Source organism: Dioscorea cayenensis, chromosome 1 (genome assembly GCF_009730915.1).
Source record: "Dioscorea cayenensis subsp. rotundata cultivar TDr96_F1 chromosome 1, TDr96_F1_v2_PseudoChromosome.rev07_lg8_w22 25.fasta, whole genome shotgun sequence".
In the NCBI taxonomy this organism is placed as follows: Eukaryota; Viridiplantae; Streptophyta; class Magnoliopsida; order Dioscoreales; family Dioscoreaceae; genus Dioscorea; species Dioscorea cayenensis.
Window position 1 is genome coordinate 7537280 of NC_052471.1, and position 15065 is coordinate 7552344.

Genomic DNA, 15065 nt, shown 5'->3' on the forward strand with positions numbered 1-15065 from the left:
TTTATTGTGAGTTCCAACCTTGAATGCTTGATTGTATGAACATTTCCCCTAGAGTGACACTAGGGTTGAGAGTTCTTGTTGGTAACCTTGTGAGTGAGTGACACACCACGAGCGTTAGACAAAGCTAGGTTGGAGAGGGTTGAGAGGGTGAGTCGAGAGATAGAGGAGCGTCCCCTTTCCCCTCCGACGTGATAGGTTCTACCTCCGTTCCTCGAGTTCTTTGCGGCCATAATAGAGTGAATGGTCTAAGGGATGAACCTCCGCTGGGGCCTAGTTGCGCGTGCAATGGATTGAAGCGTTGAGGTGATCTTAGTATCTAGGGCTTAATTGTGGCTAGGGACCTTCCGCCTGGACCAAAGGGTTAGGTCTAAATCTAGGAAGAGACTTATCACTTGGAATCCCTAGAGCTCATTGTAACTCTATGCGAGTGTGAGCTGTTGAGATTGTTCGATTTCTCCACCGGGACATGTATAGAGTTAGGCATAGTTGACCTTAGATTTGGGACTATGTATGTAAGGATTTCCATGACTCACCATTGCATTGATTAGGAAGCATAATAGAGAGTTCTTGCACTTGAAGCGATTATCCTAGGTGAAGCATCATCCGAGTACCCCATCTTTATCGATTGCCTTGCCTCCTCCTTACTTTTGCTCTCTTACTTGTTGCTTTTAATTTCTGAGAATTGAATCATTACCACACTTATCATGGTTGATACTTCACATAGCTCAGAATCGAATTAAGTATCTTTACCCCCTACTCCCTGTGGATTCGACCTCGCTCACCCGGGATTATTACTTCAACAAACCCGTGCACTTGCAGGATATAAGAAAGGGGACCTTGTCAATTATTGAGCGTCACCCCCTCCACATGGAATACCTTGTTGCGGAAGTCCCTAGCATACCGAGGCGGTTTGTTCGCCTTGAGGGCCATCTTTGCTCGGACCATACATCACCACGAATGATTAGAGGCATGGCCTTTATTGAGCGTGCACTCAGTGGCATGGCAGCTTGTTGGCACTATCAGCCCGCTCGGGATGCAGACTCTTGTATGCATTGGGATAGTTACAAAGCGGGACGGTGGTTACAAGCTTGCACAGCATCATTGAACAAATGCACATGACACCGGCCCTTCATAGGATGCTGAGTCTACTTCTGAGTCTGAATCTGAACCCGAGCAGGAATCCAGGGTGTGCAGACCTTCTCTAGAAGCACAGTTTAAAGAATTTCATACTGAGGTCTACCAACTGCTGCAGGTGCTTAAGCAAGGACACTGAGACCTGGTTGCATCACTGAGCCGTATTGAGAGCAACACCGCCAACATCTTAACATTCTTGCGCAGCTTATCCTCATTGGTTGGCACCACCTCTGCAGCTACCACCTGCGCGTCATCATCGCTTCCACCTGATCTCTAGGCACCCAACACATGGATATTTATCTATTTTTGTTATTTATTTCTTTGTCTTGACTGTACTTTTGTGTTGTCATTGTAGTGTGTTTTTGTGGGGAGTTAGTTAGGGTTCCCCCTTACTAAACTTTTTTTTATCTATTTAAAACCCTGCTTTTGCGCTACTCTCTATTATTGTTGCTTTCGGAAGTGTGATCAGTGTTTTTTGTTGCTTTTAGGGCCATTGTTCAAGTCACGGTACACTCCATACCCTCATCACACTGTTTTTCCCTAAGTCCGGACCCGAGTGTCAATCTCTTCATCACATGACTAGGGAAGTTTCTTACTCCATTTTCTTGTATTTATTGCCTATCGCTCCCACCTTTTGTTCTCTGGATTTAGTTACATTGGGGACAATGTACAACTTTTGGTGTGGGGATGGAGTATTTTTACAATTGCATGCTTGAATCACCAATGATAGCTATGATTTCATTGTTAAGGACTTCCTAGCTCGGTAGAATGATAGTTGTGAGTTGTACTCTATCTGTGCTTGAATGTAGATCTGTATCATCTTTTGGGCACCTTTATACATGTTCATGAGCACTTTCACCTTGTACACTCCAACCAACCCATCATTATGATTTTGGCATTAATTTGTTAAATTCTATCTTCAATTCACTTTTAAGCGCTTTTGAGTTCCTTTGTTGTTTTCTACCTTAAAGTGAACTATTGTAGCAAGTTTTATACTTAGGGGACATGAGATACAGCTTGTGCATGTGATAAGAAAATAAAAAGAAGAAAAATGAGAAAAACGAAAAATGAGTCTCATGACAGATTCCTCCGCTAGTATAGCATGAATGCATCTATGTAGATCGGATTCGAGTACGCTAGTGGCTCTTGTGCCTAATCAAGCATGTGCATCCAACGTAAAAGATTGTAAAAATTTTTTTGCTGCAGTCTAGTCTAGTCGGACTCGGAGGAAAAAGTGTGTATGTTGTATATTTGTGTGAAAGAAATAATGTACTCTCTTGTTCCCCTGATGCTTGCTACGTAGCCACTTGAAAGTTAGAGTTTTACCTAGGAACCAGAGGATTCTTAATTGAGTATTGAGGATGTCTTTAGCGTCTTAATGTCATTTTCATTTTGTGTGGGGTGAATGGGCATCCTGGGATAATCCAGGGTGTGGAGGTCAAGGGGGAATTAGCACACACATTCACAGGAGCACTCTAGATGAGACAGAACTATTATCACTTCACTATTCATTGAACAACTCACTTCTTGATTTCTGTCCATTCGTGCTTGTGGAGTCCTTTACACTTGAGCTTGAGGTCATGCATTTAGCCATTTATCTTCTTGCCCCTATTCTTCATGTTTGTTTGCTTGGGGACAAGCAAACGCTTAGGTGTGGGGATGTTTGATAAGCGTCTAAATGTACGTATTTTGTACGTACCGATGCGCATGTTTATTGTATTTTATTGAGAACTTGATGACTTTTTTATAATTTAATCATTTTATTTGATGTTTCAGGCACAAAAGAAGCCTAGGTGAGCTCAATGATGGAATGTAAGAAGAAATTGACATCAAAAACGTCATTTTTGGACCCCGGGGACTGTATATGCAATCAGAAGCAGCCCCGGAACATGAAAAATTTCAGAAAAAAAGTCTTAAGTCCGGATTTCTTATGAGGCAATATTATGACCATCCTTGTCGGGCAAGACTATGAGGGTGAGGCCACCCAGGAAAACCCGAGTTCATCCCTTTATAAGCATTGTTAGGGTTTCTTTTTGAAGGAAGGAGGCCTTCTTCTTGGAGCTCACCACCACCACACCAAATCGGAGCTAGAAGTAAGGTTTTTGAGGGCATTTCCACGGAGGATTCTCATGTGGAGAAGTGCGATTTTTGGGCGAGATCTACTCCTAGGGCTTGTGTAGAGGAGGTTGAAGACAAGGGAAGCCACCTCTTGTGTGCGCCTTTGGAAACTTCTCCGCCTTCATTCTTTTGATGGAGTGTTTCTTATGTTTTGTTTGGTTGTTTGCACGGATTTCTTGTTGTATTTGATGACTATGAATATTCAAACCCCAAGGTCACCTGGATGTAGGTGAACCTTGGAGGTGAACTTCGCTTGCTATGGATGCTTTGGTTCTTTCTTTCTATTGTATTTTTGGCATGTTTATGATCCTTGCTTGGTGTAATTGAATGCATTGGTATGCATGAGAACTCGGTGTATCAACTTCTAGGAAATGATAGGTTGCATGACCATTGCCCTAGTGTTAGACTCACCAAGCTTGGAAGGGAAACACGTATAAATACGCTGTGACCATCGGGTATTTATACCCCTCCAATTCTAGGGTTAAGTATTAGCTTGTATTCTAACCCTAACTTGAGAAAACCACCTTTCCCATTGCAATCGTAGGACAATTTGGATTTGGGCGGAAGAGATTCCGTATCCCATACTCATACCGGATTAGGGGTCAATTGCCGTGACCATTGGGTTGACCTAATATAGGGTTTTCTCGGTCCAACTAGCCATTTGCATGTTAGTTCTGGCATCCTGCAGACTTTAGTATCCCCTGAGAAGATCCTCATCCGGACCGCTTTCTTCCCTTGATTATCCCCCGTATCTTGCCTTCATTGTTAGTATTTTATTTGCATTTTACTTGTTTATTTGTTTTATCACTATCACATTCAAACTTGGAGGTTAAACAACATAGCTAAAAGGAAGTAAGAGTAGCCTCGGGCCCTTAGGAATACGACCCCTCGTGCTCGCATTTGAGGGGTATTACTTTATGATACCGCAGACACTTACGGGAAGTGATCAAGATTCCACTTGACATTTCAAAAGACCAACTACCAGTTGTTACAACTTCATCTACACCTTTTTATTAAGATTCAAATTAGCAACTTGAAACTCTCCCAGTGGTCATCAACTAATGACTCTTCTTCAGCTAGAAGACCTGAAACACAATCAATCTCTAAAGAATCTCCATCTCAAATGCTCAGGTCATTGAGAGAGTTCTACGATGTGTGTTCCTTTGCACTTGTAGCCTTGAATCATATCATGTATAGTGAAGTAGAAATGAAGAAAGAGTGCAAGGAGGTAATACATGAAGAACTTACAGCTATTGAGAAAAATAGCACCTTGAACTTGGCTGAGCTACTAGAAGGTAAGTCACCTATAGGTGTAAAATGGGTGTTTAAGACCAAACAATATTAACGGAAGTGTTCAAAGACATAAGGTGTGACTGGTACCAAAGATTTACTCATAACAACATGGAATCAATTTTGAAGATACATTTTCAACAATTGCTAAGTTTAAGATAGTAAGGATGTTCCTTCCTCTAGTTGCACAACAATGTTAACTAGTTTATTAGCTAGACATTAACTCAGCTTATCTAGAAGGAGAATTATTGGACGAGATATGGGATAAATATCTTTAGTAGGTACTGTAGTATGGTCAATTTTCACTTTGAGCATCAAACTTTAATTTATATCATTTAAGATATTCAACTTTAATTTAGTTTTACTGAGAAGGTACCAAGAGGTTTCAGGGAGGCATTTGATAATGTGGTTGTCGGAATTGCCTCCTTAGCAGCAGTTCGCCTTATCATCTACTAAAACATGCATGGATCATCAAGGATATCCACGTGGCCACTTATTATGTAAATCAATGATGTCCATGTATACATAAAAGGTTTCCATGTGGATATCATTCATGATGTGGCATGCACGCATCAATAGATGATGAAGTGAGTTATTGATAACAAGGAAATTTCGGCAGCCAAGTCATCAAATCCCTCCCAAAAACCATTTAGTGTGTGTTTGGATGGAAGTAATGGTTCCTCCACAAAAGGGAACCATTACTTACATAATCTCATGCCCTTGTCTGCGTTGCATTTTAGATAAGTATCCTCTTGAGGGAACCAAATAGAACTTGGGTAACCGAAGTGATACAAATTGAAGTTGGATGTTTAAAGTGAAAATTGACCTTAGTATGATACCTACTCAAGATATTTACCCGAGGAAATATGTGTTGCACAACATGACGGTTTCATTGAGGAAGGTAATGAAAGCAAGGTGTACTGGTTATAGAAGACATTGCATGGATTAAAAGAAGCCCCTCAGGCTTTATACAACCAAATATACCAAGATTTCATACAAGAAGGCTTTAAAAAGGTCCGAGAATGTGCTACCATTGTACAAAAAGGGAAGGAGATGAGCTACTATTAGTGTGCTTTGTACATGCATGATATCATTTTACATGAGTTCAACATAATCCTTGAGAGATTAATTCAAGCAGAGAAAGATGGATAAGTTTGAAAATGTCATATCTAGACCCTCCCCGCATTATTTTCTTAGACTAGATATCCAACATAATGAAAAATGGGCGCTTATCTCACTCGATAAGTGCTTTAGTAGACATATTTTCCTATATGTTTTACATGCATTGAGCATCATTTTTACAATGGTTTATGTATCATATTGTATATTTGGTGTTCTTTTATGCAATTAGGTTGTAAATGCCTTGAAGAGTCAAAAGGAAGCAAAGATAGGCTATAAAGACACAATGTTGGGAGTTCTTGTTCAATTCAAAGACAAGACCAAGACACAAGAGGAGTTCATGAATGTGGAGATGTGTGCCAACTTCCAAGGAGATTCAAGCCAATTTACTAGTTGGAAGGTCACAAAGGCAGTTACATCTTCATGTTCTTTCTCTTTGTGAAGATTGCAAGATCTTCCAAGGATGCATCGATGAAGAAAAGTCTCATAGCCTACAACATGGACATGTGACCGGCCATGTGGCCTCAAGATAAGGGTGTTTGGAATGTCGGTGTAAAGAGTACTATAGTTAAGTACTGTAGCAAACATTGTAGCATTTTACTATAGCAGTACTGCAGTAGAAACGAGCCTGATGCACGGGAATCGCAAACTCTAACTGCTCAGGTGACGACCCTCAGGGATGCTTGTCAGCTGCATTCTCATAATTGGGAGCCATTCTTGTAAAATTTGAAAAGAAACGATCAATTCAAACTTAAAAACAATTTCTCCGTGAATCCACACGCCTGCAGGGATCTTCTGGGCATGAAAGCAACATGGCCCAAAATGCGCAAAATCCTCTAAATACATCTAAAAATTCATTCTAAAAATAGCTCTAACAGCATTCACCAATCACTTCTACATGAAATCAATTCAAAACTAGCATAATAAGAAAATGAAATCAAGATTAGGTGAAGAAAAGAGAAAAGGGAAATTTATTGATGAAATGAGAATAAAAACTTTGAATGCAGCCAGAAAACAACCCAAGAACTCTATAAATAGACGGTGAGGGATCGGGTGTAAAAATAGGTGACTTTTGAGTGATAGAGAGTTATAGAATAAAGGGGCCCGAGTATGTTTAATAGAAAAGTCGCGCCTCTTGTTGTTCTGTGCATCCACACGGGCGTGTGGAAATTACCGACACCCGTGTGACTTCTACAAGACCACTCACAAAGGCAAAGACACGCCCGGTGTGCTCTCGAGATAGCCTTTCTAGCCTTTGAATACATCCACATAGGCGTGTGAAAATTCCTCATGCCCATGTGCTCGACCCACAAGGGCAGCGACATGCCCTCGCTGCTTCCTCCGTCCTCTCAAGAAAATGGCTGCAGCCCACACCCCGTGGATTCCACACGGTATCTCGGATGCTCATAGTACTCGCAGGGCGCCCACACGCCCGTAGCTGCTCGTAGATGGAGGAGAAGTCTCGCAAAGTTCTCACATGGGCTTGTGAAAATTACCCCGCCTGTGTGTTATCTCATGAGGGTATTCATGTGCCCTTGTCTCTTCTTCGGATGGAGTCTGAGAACTTTGCAGAGATCCACACGCCTGTGTGGAAATTACCCACAGGCATGTGAACGTAACAAGGCTGCTCACAGGGGCATACACACCCCTGTGTCTTCTCGAGATGAGCTCTGAACGGAAACACACGCCCGCGTGAAAATTCCACATGACCTTGTGTCTTCTCTGGATGCCTCAGAAAAAATTACAGACTTTGCGGAAAAATTTCTGCAACATTCATGTACATACTGAGACTGCATAAACACTGAAAACTTGATCAGAAACTTATGAAAACATGCTCAAATGACCTAGAAACTTTGTCGATCACATTTAAGCACACTAAAACACCAAAAATCCATGAGAAAAGCACAGCAATAACATGTAAAACTCAAGACACCAACACTAAAGCTCTTATTCATTGAAGTACTAAACTAAAACTAGAAAAATAGAAAGATTTAGGTGGCCTCGCAAGAAGCGCTTGTTTAACATCAATAAGCTTGATGTACCTGTTCTTACCTCATGGGGGGTTCATAAATGAAGGTTGCCCTCTTACCTAGAACCTGAAAGCACGATGCACATAATTGTTTCAAGGTAGAGGGAGAGTTATCAAGCTTGTTACCATGCATAAGGGTTCGCCATCCTTACTCCCTTTTATGCATATACCTACTAGCATTTGGGCGCTCTTGTGACGACTCCTTGCTCTTTTCATCTTTTGAACCATCGCCTTCATGATCCCCGGGTAGGTTGTAACTTGTCCTTTAGACCAAGTGATAAGATTTCTTCATTCTCCACTTCTTGATCTAGCAACCTCAAATGGGTCCCGACACATCATTTCCAAAGATGTATTCATCAATAAACCTCATCATGGTGTCAAAGAAAAATACAAAGAATCATCAAAAATCAAGAGAATGTCACATGGCTTTCGACGAGAAGATATGTCAACTTGTCATCACCAAGACATAATGTCAACTCCCCACCGTCCATGTCAATAAGGGCCTTGGAGATGCGTGAGAATGGCCTCCCAAGTATCAATGGAACCTCGACATCCTTATCAACATTTAACACCATAAAGTCTACAGGGAATATGTACTTGTCAACTTTTACAGGTATGCTTTTAATGATGCCCCTTTGATGTCTAACTGTTCGATCGGCCAACTGAAGTGTCATCCGAGTGGGCCTAGGCTCTCCTAAGCCTAGCTTCTGAAAGAATGTCTAAGGCATGATGTTGATGCTTGCCCCTAAATCCGCCAATGCCTTTTCTTCACCCAAATTACCAATATTACATCGAATGATGAAGCTACTAAGGGCTTCACTCTTGTTCGGCATATTCTTCTGCCACACTACCGAGCATGAAGCATCTAAGATCACAGATGTACTCTCATAAAACTTCCTCTTGTTGGTCAAGATGTCCTTGAGAAACTTTGCATAGTGATGCATTTGAGACAACGCCTCCACAAATGGAATATTGATGTGCAACTGCTTGAATAGACCCAAGAACTTCTTGTATTGCTTATCATTTTGGTTATTCCTCAATCTTGAAGGATAAGGGATTCTTGGCTTATAAGGTAGGGTGTCACCTCCTTCTCTTTGGCTCTCTCCTCAACCTCCACGATCTCGAGTGACTCAACATTTCTCTTCTCACTATAGAGTCTACTCTCAACTTCACGACCACTTCTCAAAGTGATCGCCTTCACATGTTTTCTTGGATTGATCTCTGTGTTGCTAGGCAAACTCCCTTGAGGTATTTCTAAAAGTGACTTCGCAATTTGTCCTACTTGGCTCTCCAAGTTATTCAATAATGCGGTGTGGCTGCGAAGTGTAGCTTCAACAGATTGAAATCTTGTATCAGACGATTGAATGAACTTGGTCAAAGCCTTCTCTAAATCGGTTATCCGATTCTCCAATATTAAAACTCGATTCTCCATGTTCGGGCCTTGTTGTTGTTGTTGGAAACCCATTGGTACCATAACATTCTGTTTCCCTTGATTACTCCCAGAAAGGTTTAGGTGGCCCCTCCACCTAGGATTGTAGGTATTGCTATACAAATTTTCTTAACTTCTCATTGCATTGCCTACAAAATCCACTTGTTCCACTGAAGATGTACTACCAATAGCAATCGGGAAATCAAATGGAGCATGTCCTTCCCCACATCCAGTGCAACTCATCACTGTTGCTACTCTAAGAGAAGTTAGAGTGTCTAACTTCTTGCTTAATATCTCAACCTGGGACGCCAATGATGTGACTGCATCGATCTTGTGAAGTCCGGCTAGGTTCTTTCTATCCCATGTATTCCACTGATAACTGTTTATAGCCATTTCTTCAATGAGATGTCAGCCTTCTTCGGGAGTCTTGCTTCCTAAGGTACCCCCTGCTGCTGCATCAAGTAATTGCTTTGTGCTTGGGTTCAAACCATTATAGAATGTTTGGATAATCATCCACTCAGGGAACCCATGCTGAAGACATTTCCGCAAGAGATCCTTGAACCTATCCCATGTCTCGAAAAGATACTCTAATTCCGTTTTCACAAAAGAGGATATTTCATTCCTGAGCTTTGCAGATTTTCTGGGAGGGGAATATCGAGCAAGAAAAGCTTCTACATCTTCTCCCAAGTAGTGATCGATGCTTTAGGTAATGAATATAGTCATTGCTTTGCTCTCCCCTTCAAGGAAAATGGAAAGACTCTCAACTTGATAACATCATCCATTACTTCATTAATCTTGAGCATGTCGCATACTTCTAAGTGAAATTCTTGATGTGGTTGTTCAGATCCCTCATCACCAAACTATTAAACTCGCTGACCACTCGTAATATTTGGATGAAGCTCCCGGCTTGAGCTCAAAACTCGAAATGCGAATTGGTGGTCGCATCGATGTTAGAATGAGTGGCAAGAACTGCGAGTGTCCTCTGCTGCTCATATTGTTCTGCCCTATTATCATACCCTTCCCCTTCTATCTCAGTTTTATTTGACTGTTCTTGCATTGGTTCCTTTCCCTATCTATTAATTCTTCTTCCAATGTCCGGATTACCTTCAACCAATGTCGAATGATTGCCTCAGGTCATAACCTAGAGCTGCATCAAAGAAAGAAAGAAAAACAAATCAGAACGATGGAAGAATAAGTGTGAAATAGAATAAGTGATGAATAGCTAAAATAGCATAGTGCAAAATACTTCCAAAACTTGGCACACCCCTTGCATGTGTGTACCGCAAGTGCACGGATTGTTGAAGTAATAAAGTACCCGGGTGAGTGGGTAGTCATATCCATAGGGAATAGTGCTCAGAAACACAAGAATTGCTATTTAACGATTGTAAAAATGATTAAGGAGTTGTGTGAACAATATCAATGCAAATAAAAGTAAAGAAAAGAAAATAAGCGCAATAGGGAGAAGGAGAGGCAATCGATAAGAAAATGGGGTTGTCGGACATTGCTCACACTAGGACTATTGTTTCAAATGTAAACTACTAATTATGCCTCCTAATTGAAGTTTAATACGTCGTGGAAATCCAAAGACACACGGTCCCAAACCTAAGGTCAACTGTGACTAATCCTTACACTATACCCCGGCAAAAAGAGATGCTCTCAACACCTCACACTGTACGGGGTTGCATGACGCTCTAGGGACTCCAAGTGATAAAGCCTATTCCCTAGTATATATCTAACCCTTTGGAACAGGCGAAAGACCGCTAGTCTCAATTAAGCCCTAGTACTAAGAATTACTTCAACACTTTACTGTATGCTTATGCAATTATGCCCCAATGGAATTTATCTCTTAGCACTTCACTCTATCATGACCGCAAAAGAACTCTTGGAATGTAGAGGTAGGATAAATCATGTTGAAGGGAAAAGGGACGTGCCCGCTTACCTCTCGACTTACTCCCTGTCACCTCTCTCTAACCTTTGTTTTGTCTAACCCTAATGGATTGTCACTCATCCATAAGAATTATCAAGATAGATTCTCTACCCTAGTGTCACTATAAGGGAAAATCAATACAACAAGCATTCAAAGTTGAAACTCAATTAAAACATCAATTAAAGTAGAAAAACACGAGTCAATGAAACAAAAGCATCTTGATAAGTGCTTGTGTATTAGTAATACTAAGTATTCTTTTCTTACGATGAGCATTACTTTTATCAGATTTTAGCGCTAATACATGCGTATTTATAAAATTTCATGTATGAAATGTTGTGAAGCCAAATATGAAAGAAAAAAGCCAAAGTAGATTGTGATTGCACTTTGTTGATGAAGTCTTGGAGTGAACAAATGTGAAAACACAAGTCATGATTGAAGATACGTGAATGTGTGCCAACCTCCACCTTCTCAAGAAATTACATGGTTTGGAGGGGCACAAAGGTAGTCACATTTGTGTATTCTGACATGTGCAATGTTAGCAAGATCTTCACCAATATGGCATTTTATTGAAGAAGTGATGAGATCTACGGCATAGACGTGTGCCAATTTATGTTGCCTCGATGAAAAGTGTGGATTCGGGAGTATTTTGGCGGAATACTGTAGCAGGTACTATAGCAAATAATTACAGTAATTACTGTAGCAGTTATTGCAGGAGCTTTCATCGGCATCGGTCTGGCAATGTGTGCTCTAGGCTTGACAAGGGGACCTTTGAAAAGGACGAGGCTACACTACAAGACCATCGACATGAATACCGAGGGGGTTTTACTATGGATTTCATGTTTTTACTTTCAATTTCATTATTGATTGTATCTTGCTCCATCAAGAGCTAAACCCCCTAGTGGGTACTTGGATTTGTGAACCCTAGGATGTATTTGTTTCATTAACCTTTTATTATGCTTCCCTTAATTGATGCCTTTAATTGAGTTCTAATCTTGAATGCTTGTTGAATGATTTCTCCATTAGAGTGACACTTTGGTTGAGAGTCTGCATTGGTAATCTTTGTGAGTGAGTGACACACCATGAGGGTTAGACAAAGCAAGATTGGAGAGGGTCAAGAGGGTTAGTCGAGAGGTAGCGAAGCATCCCCTTTCCCCTCCGGTGTGTTTTATCTTGGCTCCACATTCCAAGAGTTCTTTGCGGTCACAATATAGTGAAGGGTTAAGGGTTGAACTCTGCTGGGGCTTAGTTGTGTGAGCAAAAGAGTGAAGCGTTGAAGTGACTTTAACACCTGGGGCTTAATTGTGACTAGTGGTTTTTCGCCTGGAGCAAAGGATTAGATCTACATATAGGAATAGGGTTTATTACTTGGAATCCCTAGAGCTTCTTGCATCTTTACACAGTGTGAGGTGTTGAGACTGGTTGATTTCTCCGCTAGGGCATAGTGTAGAGTTAGTCACGGTTGACCTTAGGTTTGGGACGGTGTATTTAAGGATGTCCATGACTCATTAAGCATTACTTAGGAAGAGTAATAGATGGTTTTGCACTTCAAGCAATAGTCATAGGAAGAACAATATCCGAGTATCCCACTTTTATCGAATGCCTTCCCTATCATTTTATTGTGCCTCTCTTTCTTATTTTCTTTAGTTTATTCACATCGATATTTATCCACACCATCATTGTTTCATTTCCACTTAGTTAAGTAGCAATCTTGGTATTTCTATTCCTTATTTCCTCGTGGATATGACACTCTTACCACTGATTTAGTTTACTTACCACAAACCTGCACTTGCGGTCACACGTAAGGTGTGGCCGAAAGTTTTTGGCGTCACAGTAGGAATAGGCATTTTGGAAACACTTTGCACTTTGCTATTTTAGCTATTTACCATTCATTCTATTTCATCATATTCTACCATCGCTCGATTTGTTTTCTTTAGGTGTAGCCCCTGTGTTATGACTCGAGGAAACCCTTCACATTGTTGAAGGAGATCTTTGAAACTGAATGTTGATAAACGCCTAAAATGTATGTATTTTATATGTATTAATCTTGTATCTTTGTGAATATAGGCAACGAATTGACGCTCGCTTTATGTCTAAAATTGCTATTTCGACAGTGGTGTCTTAAATGAGTCAAACAATGCTCACAAAAATGCAAATCGGATGAATTACATCAAAATGGCATTTTTGGGGTCCCGCACTTAGCGGACTGTAGCGTGTCATTGTTCTCGCATGCAGCATTTGGCAGAGCAGTACCGTAGTAATAACATCGTAGCACCGCGTGCTGGGTATTTGGTCAGTGAGCTCTACTGGCTCCATGCACCCGCATGGACCGACGGGGTATATAAGCAGCTCCCGATTTAGGGCAAAGGAGGAGTTTTTGGGAGAGTTCTTCAAGCCAATTTTCACCAGTCTTTGAGAGGCAAGATTATATGCTTTAGAGAAGGGGAATCTAAGGGAGAAGCTCTCGATTTGGCCAGATCTTCACTCGATCTCTCTTGGGAGTCTGCAGACGACGAGCTGCCGCCCCTCATTGTGGGCCTCCGTGGAAGCCTTTCCACCTAGCTTGGCTTGTCTTCCTTCTTCTTCCATTGTTTGCGGGAGCTTTTATTATGCCATTTTGAAAGCTGCCTGCGACGGATTTGTTGCTCAGTTTGTGTGTGTATGATGAGTAGACCTCAAGGTCACCGATGCCGTGAACCCAGTGAACTTGTGTGTATTTGGATGACGTAAGTCGTGTTTATTGCAATTGTTGTGTCGATTCAGATCTTTTCTTCTTTTGGTGCATTTCGATGTGTTGCTACATGAGAATCGCGAAACCAACCGGCTAGGCTGTACTTGGTAGCGTGACCATCGCCCCTTTGCACTCAGGATGCCACACACCAAGCCTCCAAAGGGATCTCATGCGTACCGAATACGCCGCAGGACCATTCTGCGTATTCGCACACCCTCCACCATTAGGGCTAGACCACGTTGTGTCTGCCCCAATTAGGGATTTCCCACTCTGTTAATGCAATTGTACGAGGATTTGATCGGAAGAAATTCTCGTGGTCAACACTTTTCCTATACCTGATTAGGTCAATGGTCAGGACCATCGGGTTGCCCTGTAATTCCATGAAATCTCCGGTGTCCAAACCTTCAATCGCATGACATTCTTAGCATCCTCAAGACTTTAGTAGCCCATAGGGAATCCTTTCAGACCGCGACTGCTCTTTTCCTCGATTTTATACCCTCCGTATTTTTAGTCTCCACTTGTAGTTATCTTTATTTAAATTAATAGATTAGAGTCAACTGGGCTTGCCAGGACAATAAGCGAAGAGGAAGTAAGTGGTAGATCCTTGGGCCTGTGAATATTTAATTCTCCTCGTGCTCGCATTTCCAGAGGTATTTTGACGACCTGCACTTAAGTGGATCGCTGCTCACCAAATGTACACTCGTAAGAAGGCAAAGAACCCTCGTGGCAAGAACCATCAAATCTAATGAGGTCGGCTATGAAGGGTAACAAAATATGGCAGAAAGGTAATGAACAATGTAGAATGATTCGACTATGGCGTATCCTCAATTATGGGCACGTTAAATACACAGGTGGCCCTGATTACATTTTAAATTTTTGAGCTAAAAGTTTTATTCATATAATTATATAAAGAATTAGCGAGATTTTAATGGTTTGGCCAATGAGGATCCAAACAATCACATTAAAACTTCTTGAAGGTTTGTGACATGTCAAGATCAACGGTGTTACTTAATGATGCTATAAGATTGCGGCTTTCCCATTTCTCTGCGAAGAGCCAAACAATGGCTTCTCATTAATTGCTAAGAACTTCCATCACAACATGCAACGAAATGGTCGAAGCCTTTCTTGTAATTATGTCTTCATGTTTGTCCGATCTAAGAACTTCATCACAATTATGTCCATGATCTACTTTTGCTTTTTTTCATCCAACTTTGTTCTTAAGCCAACCCTACATGCAGAAAGAACACACACATGCATAAGCGAGGAAAATCATAAAAGTAATGCTTCAATG

The 15065-nt window shown here is 41.2% G+C and overlaps 1 non-coding gene across 1 annotated transcript; it reads left to right on the forward strand.

Moving 5' to 3' along the window:
• The first annotated feature begins 9642 nt into the window (after positions 1–9642).
• On the forward strand, positions 9643–9749 carry LOC120266489. Its single transcript, XR_005538184.1, has one exon. It is a non-coding gene; the product is annotated as a small nucleolar RNA R71 (small nucleolar RNA).
• Positions 9750–15065: the final 5316 nt, after the last annotated feature.